This window comes from Gambusia affinis, linkage group LG14 (genome assembly GCF_019740435.1).
Source record: "Gambusia affinis linkage group LG14, SWU_Gaff_1.0, whole genome shotgun sequence".
In the NCBI taxonomy this organism is placed as follows: domain Eukaryota; kingdom Metazoa; phylum Chordata; class Actinopteri; order Cyprinodontiformes; family Poeciliidae; genus Gambusia; species Gambusia affinis.
This window is the reverse complement of record NC_057881.1, coordinates 8,674,704-8,689,998: the sequence shown is the minus strand read 5'-3', so window position 1 is coordinate 8,689,998 and position 15,295 is coordinate 8,674,704. Positions and strand designations below refer to the sequence as shown.

Here is a 15,295-nt window from a genome sequence, read left to right as displayed (position 1 = left end):
TATTTTATTTCTGCCACTTTTACTCAGCCTATATAAATGATTTACAGTAGCTAACAGACGTGGATGCTCCCTCTTTGCTGCTGTAAAAACAGAACTAAAGAACACCAATTTGCCATCAGAAAGATTTCTTGCATTGTCTTCTTTTCTTCTTTCTTCTGTTTTCGTCTTCCACTCATACACACACATGCACACGCCCACACATCAATAGTCCATTAGGACAGTGCTGCTTTCATTACCTCGAGCCTGGCCCTGAGACAGCCTTCATAGTGGAGCACAGTGGAGCGGAGCTGCTGGGTTTGCAGTACATACAGGGAGAGGAGTCTGGTAATTGCCAGCTCTCTGTTCTCTTCATCCTGTGCGTCAGGTGGAAAGTATGAATCTGTGGTGTCTGGGGACCACCCCTGCAGCGCTGCAACGCATCTCGCCGCAACTGCTTGTCCCCCTACTGGCACAAGTAATAGAGGGAAAACAGGGAGCTTAAAGGCCTCAGAGAGTCCAACAACCGTCACTCTGACAATGCACACAGCCGTGGGAAAGCATCAAAAACACAGGCAGGCCACAGTAACTATAGAGAGGCACCTAAAGATATAACCTTCCTGCAAATCTAACTTTCTTTCTCATGCTTTTCACACAGCGTAAGTGTTGTTGCTAGAGTACATCTACTTCAGAAATGTATTTAGGGTTTTCTGTCATATCTCTGCCATGAGAAGAACAAAGAATTAGGAAAAAAAAAAAGAAAAAAAAAGTTAAAAGCAAAGGCAACTTGCACTTAATGACATCATTCTGACTAATAAGAAGTAACTTGCAAGAATATTAATACCTCTTAAAATTGTTCATACTTTATGAACTAACTCTTGTGGTTATTTTATTCAGATTTTATGTAATTGTCCAACACAAAACAATGTACAATTTTAAAGTAGAATGACAATTGTCTGTGGTTTCAAAAATCTTAGACAAAAAATATCTTAAAGTATGAATTGCATTTGCACTCAATTTCTTCCACCTTGATGGCCCTAAATAAAGTCCAGCACAGCCAACTGCCTTTACAAGTTGCTCAATTTTGGTACCAACATCTGAATTTAATACCCAGCCAACACAGAGATTCGGATTAATTGTGGTTTCACTAATATAACTTAACTGCACAGGCATCATCAGTAACACTGCAGCTGTTTTACCCCATATCTTAATTTCTATTTATATTTACAGCATTAATTTTATACATATATATCTGAAAATGATTCTTTTATCCTCATTTTTGCATTCCTGTCAGCTGCACAGCTATTAAATCTGAACTACTGCTGTCAGTGGAAGGGGTGGAGGGCACAACATCTGTTTATATAAAATTTATGGAATTTCTTTGTACATTATCCAAGTGCACAAAAGTTGGCAGAGTACAATCAGGCAAAGCATCATCTGCAGCAATACAGAATTGTGGCGTCTGGATCGGGGGTGGATGGGAAGCCTCAGGCCAACACTGGATCTAACGCCGATGTCAGTACCAGGTGTGATAAAGATATATGATTGGAATGGTCCCATCTCTGACTGAGAACCTCAGAATGGATTTGGGAAAAAAATGCACCACATACTTAATAATGACAACATATTCAAAAAGTGTTAAAAGCTTTATTCAGTTCTAATATCGCCCTTTGTCAGCAAAGGTATCTTAAACGATGAAATATATCATTGCTTAGGGACAAATTGAACTACAAAATTTGTTTTCCTACAGCAGCTCTGTATTATACCTTCACCATACAGTTTATACTATTTTTCAACATGTGGCCTTTAGTAACATTTGAAAAGATTTTGAATAAATCATCCTCATTCAGCAGCCGTCGAAAATCAAAAGAAAATACTGCGACAAGGTTATCTCATTCAGCAAGTACTTTTTTTTTATCCTCTTACACATGAACATGAAGATTTATGAATTATCTTGAGCTGGTTTTTGCTGATTTTCAGCCCAAGACACAATCTTGCCACAGTTGCATCCAAATCAATTCTCCAGGATGTCTTATTTGAGTTGCAAGCACAAGGCTCCACACCGTGAGGGATATGCGAAGAGGATGCTGTCGTAGTATATCCAATGCCAGACAGCCAGGTGAACGGCCTTGGAGATCAAGGATTATACAGCTGATTTCTAAGCCGAGCTAATATTGATTTGCTGTGCCCCTGGTGAACTCCAGGTTGTACCTTCCCAGTATTAGCCTTTAAATGTTTCAGTCATAATGGCTCCCCTTTGTCAATATATTCCCTAATCTATAAGGCCACAACAACTGACCCCTATGAAAAGGCCTTTTGTTTTTCTAGACGTTACTGTAAATACAGGAAGCAGCTACAGGTTAATTTGTCCCTTTAGCACATTTTCTTTTTCCATTAATTTCTTTTCATACCTATACACAAACTGCTTTACCCCATGTGCTTAATCAGCCTTTCAGTTTGTTTTCTATGTTTAAGTAATTGTTGTTGGGTAATAAAACAAATCGTAATAATATCACACCTTTTTATTTTTTTTTAATTGTATATTGTTTGAAAATCTAGTATTTTTATACTATCCCAGCCTATTGTGATTTTACTTATTCTAATCTATGGCATAGTGAAGTAGAAAAAGGGACTCATCACAGGCTGTTGATCACCCATAATGCAGTTTGATTTCCTGTCCATACTGAGAGGGCCTCTTGGGATCCCTCTGTGACTTCATAGTTTCTGTTTGCAGAGTTTGTTGTCCTGCCATTTAGCCATCTGCTCCTAAACTTCCTGTTATGGTCTACTCTTCTTCCTTACACACTTTTTCCTCCACCTTCTCTTCTTTTTTTTCATTCACATTGTAAACCTTCCTGAAAAGCTCCCTGTTTGAGGTTTGGTAACCACTTTAGGAAAAGCTGGAGAAAAGAACAACAAACAGCCCCCTCACTCGTCTTCGCAGAATAAGAAAACGACTGGTGTGTGAGACAGGTGTTGGGAATCCGGCTAACTCATCCAGTAGACACATTGTGAGGTAAAATCAACAATAGGAAGTGTTAGATTTATTCTAGCAAGAGGGAAAGCATGTCAAAATCCTCTCAGTTTGAACAGCCATTATAAACAAGAGCAGATTAGCCAGCTGCCTCCTGCTGGGACAGTGAATGGATGAGAGTGGGAAAGATGAAGGGAGGTCGTTCCTCTCCTGCATTATCTAAATAGCAGGCCGGGGAATTCAATAAGTACTGGCCTCATCAGACCTCATCAGCCTCCCCAATTAGGCTGCACATCATGGCGGCTAGTGGGCTCATTGCTGCTGGTGACAGATGAGACTCTGCACGGCGGTGTGCTTGCTTTTGTAGAGGTGCTGTTGCCCCACATTCCTGACATTGTTCAGGTAAATTCTATACTTTCTTCTTTTCTGAGAAGCAATAGCTGTTCATATCTAATTGCTCATTCGGAGTCTGTTCTGTTGACCTGGTTCATTCAAACTGCACGTCTGTCCTTGATGCTGCATTAGCAGAATATCAACAGTCAACCGCAACTTTAAGTAAGGACTTACCATCAGAGGGTTGCTGCTTTTAAAACCCTGATGATATTAATGTTGTCAATATCTTTCTCCTCCCACATTGCCTCCCTGTGTGTCCTCAGTGGTCAGGACATGTGAGGAAAACACACAGCCCTCCTGCATTGATTGCAACCCATTAATGCGTACTGAGAAAAAACAAAGCCTTTCATCATGTCTGAGATGTTTAGGCAAGGTCTTACCCAAAGTTGTTCTGCACAGGTCAACCTTTCTTATTGCTCTCAGATTGCTATCTCAAGAGATGAAGAGCATATCTGCTGAAGCTGTTTGGTCTACATCTTTTTTTTTTCTTTTTTTTTTTCACATAAAAGAGGAATGTGCTTCAAACTGCTTCCATTTTTCATGTTGCGTTTTTAGGGAGCTGGAGTGGGTGGAAACAAAATACATGGAGTAAAGCATTAGACCTGAGAGACTGGAAACAAGTAAAGTACAGTCCTTATTTAACTTTCTACGATTCTTAAAAGTTTGCATCCCATTAGTTAGTCAAAACCAGTTATTATAATAATAAACATGTCACAGTTAAAGAGGATGCAGCACATACTGCATAAAATATCACAATGAGGCTATTTATTATTCATTTAATTATCTGACATTAACTCTAAAAACAAAAATATTGTAAACTTTGAATATTTAGTAACTATATTTAGTAAATCAAGTGGGATTTATGGGGTTTTTTTTAGATGTAACTTTATTTTCAAAGATTTCTTTTTTTAATGGCAACAGAATATTATTGTCATGACTATTTGAGAACAAAGCTGGGACCCAGGAAATGAATGAATTATTAGCTCGTGGATATCTGATACATCGTTTGAAGTTCAGATGTTACATTTCTTTCAAACAGAGCTCAAGGCGACTGAGACATGCATCTGCTGTTGGGTTTAACTATGACTATTTTTCTAAAATCCTGAAATTGTTTCCACAACATGGTGACTTTGGGATGATATTTCCTGATATTTTAGTCCCACATTGTTTTATGTGGACCCTCTACACAAAATTGTCAGGCTGCCTCAATTTTGGAATTTCTACTTTATTCTGTCAACATTTCATATACTTGCACACCAAACATTATGTGTAACATAATGTTTGGTGTTCTCTGAATAAAATATAGTTGTTGTTTTTTTTACATTCTATGCCCTCTTCCCATGTCTGTGGCAAAGCAACAGTTATTCGTAAAACTGGTTAGCGCATAAACTGAATATGATTGCAGTCGGATTTTCATTCTAAAACTGGAATTATAACTTCAGACAATTTTACCAAAGTTGCTACTAAACCAAGAACCAGTTTCATCCCCAAGAATAAGAAGTCAATTTAGCAAAACTATCAAAAGCAAAAGCAAGAAAATAATACTGTGTGAAGAGGAGCAATAACAGAAGATAAAATGTTGCATTTGGACATATGATTCTGAAACCAAGAGCTGCCCTTAAAGATGCTGAAAAGAAAATATGATATTTTCTTGCTAATGGTGTGCAGAGTGTCAGTCAACTATGATTTGATTTGGTATGCATGACTTTCCTACAATTTGGGTTCAATATATATTTCTGTTAATGCATACTTGAAAATTTACACTTCTGTGTAAAGATAAAACTTAATTTGAATTCTCCAACTCTTCAAACAATTTTGTATGTTATTTTTATGATATAACAGAGTAAAGAAAAGTCCAAGTCATCATAAAAAACTCTTAAAACGTCTTTCAGTGAAAAGAATTCAGCACTTCGTCATCACTTTTTAATCCTATATGATATAATGTAATTACTTTGCCCACCTCTATTTTGGAGTACTGGAAGAAACTGAAAAATCAAGAAAAAATCCACATGTGCACATGAAAAACTACTTTTAAGACTTCATCATCTTCAGAAATTGCTCTCTTTGGGGCTAGTAGCAATAGCCCAAAACTCTAATCTTTTCTCAAGATGTAGAGAAAATACAGAAATACGATGTCAAATAGAGTTTTGCAGGCATGATCTGAAAATATTGCAGATCTCTTAGTATTGGCTTTAGTTATACATGTCTGAGTGGGTTTGAGTGTATATAACGTATTTTGGTGTGTAGTTTTGTGTCTTTTTCTAAAAGTGCAAAGAGAGCTGCACCTGCAGCTCCTATCAAACAGTGGAAAGCTCCTTTCAGCACATGTTTAATTACCGTCTCGGCAGCTCCGCTTGGCTCAGACAGGCTGCTCCGAATGCAGCCAACCACATCTTCTCACACATAGCTGCTTTCCTCTGCCACAGACTCTGCTGATCCCTAATCAGCCATGATGCCACCCTTCATTGATCCCCAACTGGCTACTGTAAAGGGGATAGTATGGACCCTCAGACCCCCCAAACACCTACCTCTCACCTCCAAACTTTTCTCCCTATTAGTCGGGTGCCTGGCTTACATTGATCATGAATCAACGTCACTAGTAGAATTGATCGTCAATCACACTCAGTGACATTATCGATGCAGCTGCTCCCTCAGTTACAGTCCTGCCCTCAGTCATGGGTTTACACTCCGGCTGCGGATCTGGCATATTGATCCTCCTTCAGATACTGTATTGAGGGCCCTTTATTGATAATTAATTTATTGTGCTGTAATTTCATTTTCTTTCTTGTCCATTACATTGTTACTGGAAGCTCCTATGGTGGAAATTTAGTTAACAGACACTTCAGCTTTTGTTTGCTTTACAATGCTGTTCTGACTTACATGCCTTGCTTGTAAACAAACAAATGTGTCCAACTCTCTCTCAATATGTTTAATTTTTAGGGCTAAATATTTTAACAATTTTTCTTTAAGCAAGTAAATAAGACGTTTTTTGGTGTGTCGCAGTCCAATCGCATAAATATGTGCTCCTTTAACATGTTTAATTACTGAGCATTGTCCAGAGTATAAACTTACATCTTTTAGATTCACATAGGCTGCTGATAACAGATGATTTATTGATTTCATAAAATGTATTATTATGTTTTGTGCACCTTAATCAACCTTGATTTTGATCATGTAATTGAAAATGCACTCAAGTCTCAAACCACTGCACACTTGTTTCCCTTATGACAGACTTCTGGTGACTGTCGCATCATATTTGCAGAGAAACATTTGCTTTGGGTTTGCTAGATGGGCCGTTTTGCTGAATTACAAAGCGTCGACCTGCGTGATTTATCTCTATAGATGGGAGGTTTCATGGGTCACTGGAGGCATTGGCAGTGCTATAATGCTGTGCTAACAGGGACAGAGCAAGCTTTGCTGTCTGCCCACACAGGCAGTGACACACACAGTGGGAGAACAAGTCAACCCCCACAGGCAAAGTCCAGCAACAGCCACTCTCTGGTCCCTCTGACACCACCGGAACCGTTTGCCATGAAAGGATAGCACCGCAGGCTACAACTAGTTTAACCCCACAAGGTCATCAAGAGCCAATGACTTGCTTTTTTGATTGATAATGAATTAAGAATTTAATTCATCCATGCTAAACTTCACTGCGATTTTTTTTATTCCAAAATTAATAACAAGCTGATTGGTGTTGCATGTTATTATATGCCCAGTTTAACAAGCTGTGCCTTGATAGAAACACTTACTGTGTCTTTTTAGATGTTAATCTCTTTGATGAGCTTGAAGCTGTTTGAGGATGGCAAATTAACATAACCCAAGCATAGAATTTATGTGGTTGGACTGCAATTACCTGTCATACACATTTAGCGAGGAGCACATATGGCTCGGCAGGCTGTTATCGTTTTGGTACATTTTAAATCATGTACTCAGTTGTGTCTTTTCAGCCAAGAGAGCTGAATTATCAAAAGCAACAACAGCTAATTAGTGAGATATTTCTTTTTGCAGTTAACAGGTCTGGATGCTTTTGAACTCAGCAGCTTCGAACACAAAGGATTGCAAATGTTGCTGCAGTTGTTCATGCATAACTTTAATATTTCTATGTATTTCACAAATGCTTAAGAATTTGAATATATGCATATAGTACATATTCTTGGTGTTAAAGAATTCAATTTAAATTTGAGAAAATGTAAGGTTTTTACTCATTTTTTCCTTATTAATTGTTGAAATAAGAGATCCGCTACAGGTTTCACTGTTTCCCACCCTTTAAGGTATTTACTTATTGAGGATCTTTTTGGAAGCCTCTTATTGCAAACACTGTTCTCAGGCTCTTACCATCATTCAATTTTGAAGTAACCACACAGCAGCCACTTGTACTGTAATTGCCGTCTGGGGCAGCTGTATAAAGCACCCTTTGATATTGAGACCCACTGCAGCTACGGAGATGTTGGCAGTGTGTTGCTGCATCTGTGGCTTTATCATTAGAAACATCTGTGGCTGCCACTTTAGGATTGCCACTGTCTGCAGAACCCAGCAACACTCGAGGCCAACTATTTGGAGTGAATGTGGTAAAGATTGTCTGCTAGTGTAAATGTTATTTTAATATATAGATGCTGGATTGTCAACCATTTATTGGAGTTGGCAAACACAGTGTAGAAGAAATTCCACTTACTTGCACTCCCTTTTGCCTGCTCTGGTGTTTTTAGTTATTTGTCCAATCCCCATGGCAATGTTAGAGTCTGAAACGCTGGAATTAGCTGATTTAGCTGAAAATGAAGATCTCATTTTAGAGCCGGTATCCCACGGGTTGCCTGGCTGTTGGAAACTCGCCGCCTGCTTGACACTAGACTGCAGTTACAGTATTAAAATTTTGTTTAAGAGCACATTAACTCGTGAGTCAGCAATTGAATGTGCAATTATATTCCTGCTAAAATAATTACACTTCTTTTTTTAAGCAGACAGTCCTTTGTCTGTCAGTTAGATTAAGTCATTGATTTTTCCCTTATTATGTCTGCATGAAAGCATATTGAATCCTTCCAGTTCCCTGAAGAAACCCTCCCGCTAATTCAGGTTGTCTGCTGTGTTTTGGACCAGACACGTTGAGCTCCAGTCATCCATCATTTTTGTTTGTGCAGAGGTTAGATAGATAGATAGATAGATAGATAGATAGATAGATAGATAGATAGATAGATAGATAGATAGATAGATAGATAGATAGATAGATAGATAGATAGATAGATAGATAGATAGATAGATAGATAGATAGATAGATAGATAGATAGATAGATAGATAGATAGATAGATAGATAGATAGATAGATAGATAGATAGATAGATAGATAGATAGATAGATAGATAGATAGATAGATAGATGCAATAAAGGGGGACTGAAAGATGGATTAGCATGCCACAGACTCCCTACGTAACATTACTCTTGTTAAGTGTGCAATAGCTCATTGATCAGACTAGGCTATTGCACACTCAATAGCTCAGTTTCCAATAGTATAAATGCCCTAAATCTAAATGCCCTAAATGCATTCAGGGCATTTAGAGAGCCCTGAATGCGGGTGGCATTTCCTTTCCTGCATTTTCTTTTAAGTAATCCATAATATAATCTCAGGCCAGAGCCATCCATCCTCCTGCTTGAACCCTGTGTGAAAAAGTCTGCCCAAGAGATGATCAATAGCCATGGAGCATCTGTAACAAATGCAAGCAAAGAGTTGTTGACATCCTTCTCCCTTTGGTCGTCACGCTCATGTAGATGAGCTTGACAGTATGGATTGGAAAACTGGACTTTACCTGTCACTTATACCCCCCGTGAATCTGTCCTTCCCCTCCTTCCTGCCCATTTCTGTCAATGTCTCTTCCTGTCTTTGTCCGTCCATCTATGACACCATATCTGTCTTTGCGTCTATCACCCTCTCCCTATCCGTGTCGCTCCGTGCCAGTGCCGGCTCCATTTATTGGGTTGTATCATTGAGCCATGTGTGCCGTCCCTGTCAGCAAAACGGCTGGCAGACTGTCTTCATTTTCATGCTGAAGGATGTGAAGCCAGTGTAGCAGTTGTGAGAGCTATCGACTGGGATCCGTCAAAGCCCTCCCTGTAGGAAAAGCTGCTGCCTCCTGCCTTTCTCGTTGGCAGCCACACTGAGCTTGTTTGTTTGACTCGCAAAATTTCGACATACATTCAGTACTGCTGTAGTTTTGATTCCATAATCCTCACCTGACATATCCTTACTATCATCCCTGTTTTTTCCTTTTATTTATGTGGATGTACCACACTGCCCACTGCACTCTGTTTTAGTCGTTCTTTTTCAGCCTCCATCTCACTCTTATTCTCTCTGTTACCCCCAAGATAAATTCTCCTCAGTCTGGGCAAACAGGTCAATCCGGCTGATGGGAATCGGACAGTTGTTGATCCAATTAGAGATCCCCTCAAGCAGCGTCAGAGCGCAGCAGAATTCCAATAAAGTAATGTCTCCCTCGCTACTTTTTCATGATCTCACTATACATGTCCTTGCAGCAAAACACAGTGAGATATCCAAGGACTTTTCAGAGACACTTAGCTCATCACACATCTAACTAGACACCCACAGTACTCTATAACTAAAGTGGTAGAGAAACTGAAAGCTTCTTTATTCTGTAGCTTCTTAGACTGACGTATATTTTGGGGGAAACAACTGAACACTTCTCTCTATTTGCCCTTTTTAGCTCTGGACGCATTAGGAGTGGAGCAAGCCCAGCCCAGTTTGACTCCAAATGCTTGTGAGAGGCCTCTTTTGTAACTGTCATGAGATTGAAAAGCTGGCTGTTTCTTTGCGCAAAACCCTTTATTAAACTGCTCCGCAAATCTGGGGCATTCCTGCATTGATTTCACCATTCAGGCCAAACAGATGTACAGTCCTATTCAGAGCGTGCGAGTGAATTTACGGCGCGTCAAGTGATGCGTTATAATACATGTGCTGATTTGCATTCATGGATCAAGATGGTATTCAGCTGGCCTTTGTGAGATGATCCAGAGCATATTCCCTCTTTATCTGCCAGAACCGAAGAGAAAAGTACTGATTTTGACCAGATGCCGGCCAACAGGAACCAACAGTAACAGCAATACTTATAGCTGCACCCTGTGCAAACGAGAAACTTAAAATAAGTTTTCATTTAAGTCCTCATTGTAATTACTCTTTCTTTGGCAGAAGTATACCAGTGCATACTTTGTGGTTCATTGTGCTTTGTGGTAAAGTTCCTTGATAAGCGGAAAGCCCATCTCTTCAAAACTACATGCACAAGTCTACAGTCATTGCATCTCACAACATCTTATTGCGGCTTGCAACCATTTTCATCTGTGTTGTTGTTAGAATCACAGGCTACAAGGTAGTTTGTTGTAGAAGCTCTTTTTTATGCAGTTAGAACTCTTAAGTATTTTGGAGTGAGGCAAGGCAACTTTATGTATATATCACCTTTCAGCCAAGGACAATTCAAAGTGCTTGTAGATATGTTCCAGCTGCGCACATCAAATGACTTGACAGTTTTGCTAAATACCTCAAGCTCAGTCATATTGGATGAAAAGCATTTGTTAACGTCCATTCTTAAATCTCGCCACAGATTCTCAGATGGATTTAGCTCTTCAGTTCTGTCTGTATGTTTAGGGTTGGAGTCCTGTGTGAAGTTGAACCTCTTCCCCAGTCTTAAGTTTTTTGTGTCCTTTTGCAAGTTTTCTCCCAGGATTGCTCTATATTTCACTTCATTCATCTTCTCATCAACTATGTAAAAGTTGGGAAGATTAATTGGATGGTGGATTCAGGTTGTCGATCAGGATTAATTTTCGGTAGTATCTTGGCCAAAAAGTTTGTGTTTTATTTATTTTTTTTGGTCTCATGTGACCAGTGTACCTTCCTCCACATATTTTCTCTCTCTTACAATAATTTGGGGCAAACTTCAAAGCCCCTTTTTACATGTTTGTAAGAAACATCTTCAGAGATTACCACTACTGTCAGATATGAAGAATAAAAAAAGTTTTACGTATTTATTAGCCATATAGTTAATTATAATTACAACAGCTAAATGAGAGCAAAGTCATTCAAACACAGTACTTGGTATGTCAGCTGTCATTAATGGGACACATATACCACCTTTGTTGCATTAAGACCATAACCAGTTTGAAATTAAATCGCAACAATATTCTATGTAGGAATAAAAGTCATAATCTTAAAGTGTATGACAAATAGTTGTCTGGGTGACTTTTTACATCCGACATGTAGTTCCTTCCAGCTCTACTTAGAGCTGTAGGCATTTAAAATGCACTTCAATATTTTTCTCTTTGCTTCACACTATTTGCTTAATCAGTCCTGAAGTTAAAAAAGAGTAACACATGTAAAAAAAACAAATAAATAGAATAGTAAGGGGTGTAAATACTTTTACAAGATACTTTGAACCTCTCCTCTTTGTGTGCACGTGAATAGTGGTTTGTGTTGCAGTGTGTTCACCATGGCCCAGATGCCAATGTTCATGTTTGTGCTCACTCCTCATTAATTTATTTACAGGTTCCTAAGGCAACCCTCATGAAAATAAAAATAAGGCTTCCCATGGAGGACCTTGTTAGCAGTAGTTGTTAACCTCCAACCAATAGTGCTTCACATCTTTCTCCAATGATTTAAGATCGTTAAATGGGGGGAAAAATGGGTCCATAACAGTTTTTAAGTAGCCCCCTGTTGCACCTCTATTTTTTTCTGTTTGTAAGGTGAAATGTGTTCCACTTGAAGATTTTGGGCCAAAGGTACAACATCAGCAGCATAGTGGCCTTATCTCTTCCAATGATGACTTTCTGTTTTCTGTGTGGTACCAGTTTTTGTGTGTGTCTCTTATTGTGGGTGTGTGCTAGTGTAATAGTACAGAGAGACTTTTAAGTGCAGAAAAAGAGCGTGTGTGCATATAAGTGTGTGTCAGGGCAACAGAGGGGTGAGTGTGTTCACAGAGTGGGTGGGGTGGTGTGAAGCTGTTGATCTTGGGCTTCAGTCTTAAACAAATTGGCCATTCCTCTGTGGGAACTGGGAATGTAGTCACACAGGGAAGGTCAGCCTGCTCTGTGTCAGATTCTCTAAATTTCTCCAATAGCTAATTATCTCCCAGAGTGCCAGAGGAGAGGTTTGGAAAAGCTTTTGTTGTTTTTTTTTCTAAAGCCCCTCCACACTCTCCCTTTGTTGCTACATTCTCCCAAGCTGCCTGAAAAGTTTAATCTTGATAGGCTAGCTGAGGGCTGCATTAACACATAGGTAAGGATAGTTACTTTTTTAATTATTATCTTGAATGCTACAATGAAAGCCAAAAAAATAATTAAATGTACTCTCCAGCTGCAGGTGCAGTTCTGACATATAAGCGTTTTGATGCTCATATCTTGCACTGAACTGTAAAAGTCGCATGCCATTCTACTTCTTCTTTTCCTTCATCTGCATTGCTTTATACTGAACAAAACTTTTTTTACTGCAGTCATATAATGCAGTGCTATTACCGAGGTCCAGCAACCTTTAGCATCTGCAAGCAAAGATTAAAATGACAAAAAATCTTTTTCTCACTGGCTTGATTCATGAAAGGTTGCATTACCTCCTGCAAGCAGCCCCTTCTTTTTCCTATGTCCTCACAGTGCACCCACATTATGAACTGCCCAGCTTATAATGTGAATGCGATGACAGGAAGGTTGTCAGGTTGCTCCTATAGGCCACCAGGTGCTGAGCAGCAGTGGGTTAGAGTCTGGACAAGCTTGTTTTCCATCTAAAACTGCAGTCACACTATTTCTTCTCTTGGCTGGTATGTAGGAATATTAAAAGTCCTTTTATGTGTGTCCAAAAAGAAAGAAATAAAGAGCAATTGAGGAACTACAGAATGTATTGTTTATGATGCATCCTGTTGCATTTGATACGTCCTACTACAACCAGGGTGGATCTTCTATTGCCTTTACAGATGATATAGTTGGTGTCAGAATCATTCCTCAGACATTTTGGTTCAGATCGACACGTCATGTGGCTGATGCACATTTGTTGGCTGTACATCCACAATGTGGTTGTTCCATTCCAGGTTCTGTCGAATTGAGATGTGAAGTCTGTGAATGCTGTTTGGAGTAAAGTGAATGAATTGCATGTTCAAGAACCCAGTTCGATGTTGAGCTATGTGGCACGGTGCATCATCCTGCTGGACATACCCAACAAATTTCTTACATAAAATTCTTAGCATATATGAAGTAGATTAAATGCTCTGCTGGAGTCTCATTTACAGTATAAGTAATGTATTTTATTGGTATTGACAAAGTGAAAATGTACAATAGGTGAAAAGTGAAATGCTGAATAACAGTATGGCCAATGTAAACATTAACTCTCTACCTTGTGATTTACCCTTCAGTGTTGTATTTGTATAAACGCAGGTATCAAGAAATGCCATGTTTTTGAGCTAAATTTAAAAAAAATAAAATAAACAATGTGGTGTGTTGATTCCACTTGAAAAGATTTTTGCTCTACTATTAATAGTTTTAAAATTTGAAAGCTTGAGATGGGTCTAACATCTGCTTGAACATTTATTCCCACATAGACATTGATTACATTTGTGATAAGATAAATAAATCTAAAGCTGCATGCTGATGATGTTCATCCAGCTGTCCTAAATGAAGCAATATGATTGCAGAAACCTTTTCTTCCAATTTCTTTTGACTAATTTAAACTGAATTGTAGTGCATTGCAGCTTTATCAACTTAATATCAGATGTTTCAAGCAATTTCCCCTAACTCATAGTTTTATTTTTTTATTTTGGATCTCCTCTATCTTTCTTTTGTTTTATCTTTTCTGTCTTGGTAATTTTACATTTCTGTTGGCTTCATACCACAGGCTCGTGTCCTTTTCTCATCTCCACTCTCAGCCTCTAAAGCAGAGGTCTCAAACTCCAGTCCTCAAGGGCCGCTGTCCTGCAACTTTTAGATGCGCCTCTGCTGCACCACACCTGAATAGAATATTTAGGTCATTAGCAAGTCTCTGGATAACTGATCTACACAAGGAGGGGGTAATTAAGCCATTTCATTCCCGTCTTTTGTACCTGTGGCACATTTAAAAACTGCAGGACAGCGGCCCTCGAGGACTGGAGTTTGAGACCCCTGATCTAAAGGGATTCTGTTGTTGACACAGACTGAAATAGGGGGACAGACTTTGTCAAGACCGTCTGGTCCCCAGCCAAGAAAGCCACTAGTTTCTCATGCTCCCCCATCTCCTTCCCAATTTTTTTTCTTTCCCTGAGAATGTCTTTCTCCTGGCTCTTTTTATGCTATCTCATCTACCTGAATCTAATTTTGCCTTTGTCAGTCCTCACCTGCAGCACGAGCGTGAGAAAGTGCCCTTTGAGAGGGTACTTTAAAGCAGCATAGGTCATCATTTTCATTGACCTTTCGCTGGTAATTATGTGCACAAAAGGCTGTTGATAGAGAGACAACAGTATATTTTTTTATTATTTTTTTTTAGTTTTCAATAAATTAACTTGAGCTTTGTCATGGTTTCCTGCTGCTGGTGAAAGACAGCTGCTGTCTTGGAAGGAATTTCACATTGCAATTTAAAAAATTTTTTCCTCATAATCTTTAAATTGCAGAGACTGCCTCTAGGGTTAGCAAAAAGAACAGCTGAGTTAATAGTGTTACTCAGCTTTAGTTAAGCAGTACAGTGCAGTGAGGTCCTGAGACTTGAGTGGAAAATACATAAAATTTCAAAGAAAAGAGAATACTGCTGTTATGGTAAAGCGAGCAGCGATTATGTTTCAAGAACAAGGACGTCTTCTAGAAAAAAAAAAAAGCTTTGGCTAACAGAGCCGTCTTCCATTACCATCTAAGAGGTATTTACAAGTGCGATTACTGTGATTATTATTTCAACAATACGCTGCAATGCTCTTTCATGGGTTGCCAGCCGGAGCAAGGACAGGGAGGGCCTGC

At 39.0% G+C, this 15,295-nt stretch overlaps 1 protein-coding gene across 16 annotated transcripts in view; it reads left to right on the top strand.

The window, feature by feature from the left end:
- The window catches only part of rbms3 (RNA binding motif, single stranded interacting protein), a 312,168-nt gene that overhangs the window by 242,634 nt on the left and 54,239 nt on the right, over positions 1–15,295 (top strand). The gene's annotated exons all lie outside the window — the stretch shown is intronic.